At 40.0% G+C, this 921-nt stretch overlaps 1 non-coding gene across 1 annotated transcript; it reads right to left on the bottom strand.

Moving 5' to 3' along the window:
* Positions 1–460: 460 nt before the first annotated feature.
* Positions 461–567, bottom strand: LOC114917080 (small nucleolar RNA R71). The gene has a single exon (XR_003805806.2). It is a non-coding gene; the product is annotated as a small nucleolar RNA R71 (small nucleolar RNA).
* Positions 568–921: the final 354 nt, after the last annotated feature.

Here is a 921-nt window from a genome sequence, read left to right as displayed (position 1 = left end):
AGCTTCTTCCGTCGTTCAATCAAACTCTAATCTAAACATGGCCAATACAGGAGGAAATCATGGGAATCCAGGAAATCATGCCAATAATGGAAACCCAAGAAGAACTTTAGGGGACTATGCTCAACAACAAGGTCCTAGACATTTCTCTAGCATAGTAGCTCCAACTACTTCAAGAGCAATGGAAATGAAGCCTGCCTTCCTTAGCTTAGTTAGTGCACATCAATTTGCAGGGATGGACCATGAGGATCCATATGCACATCTATCAAACTTTTATGATCTGTGTGGTACCATGGGAATTCCTGAAGGTGATGAGGAAGCAGTTTATCTACGTTTGTTTCCCTTCTCTTTGACAGGTAAGGCCAAGACTTGGTTGCAATCTTATCCTAATCAAAGTCTTATCAGCTGGAGTGATGTAGAAAACAAGTTTGTGAACAGATTCTATCCATCCTCAAAATATATTAGTGCTAAATCAAAAATTGCTACCTTTCGCCAAGGGATGGATGAACCTTTCTGTGAAGCTTGGGAGCGTTTCAAATCTCTTCTAAGAAAATGTCCTAACCATGGTTTTGAGGATATTGCTCAACTAAACTTCTTTTGCAATGGAATCAAGCCAGAGGTTAAAATGCTCTTAGATGCAGCTGCAGGAGGTACAATGATGTCAGCTGACCCTGATGAAGCAACAAAAATCATAGAATCTTTGGCTTCTTCTGATCATCAAGCACAACATAGCAGGCATAGTCATCCCAAGAGAGGTGTTCTTGATCTTAATACAAATGATGCAATTTTAGCACAAAACAAATTACTTTCTCAACAAATTGAAGCTCTCACTAAACAAATGGCAAAACTTCCTCAGCAGCTCCAATCTATTAGTTCAACGCCTCCACCTCATCAAGTTTTGAGTTGTGATTTCTGTGGTGGAGA

This window comes from Cajanus cajan, chromosome 2 (assembly GCF_000230855.2).
Source record: "Cajanus cajan strain Asha chromosome 2, NIPB_CcT2T_4, whole genome shotgun sequence".
Taxonomy (NCBI): Eukaryota; Viridiplantae; Streptophyta; class Magnoliopsida; order Fabales; family Fabaceae; genus Cajanus; species Cajanus cajan.
Note: the sequence above shows the minus strand (reverse complement) of the source record. Positions and strands in the feature narration are given on the sequence as shown.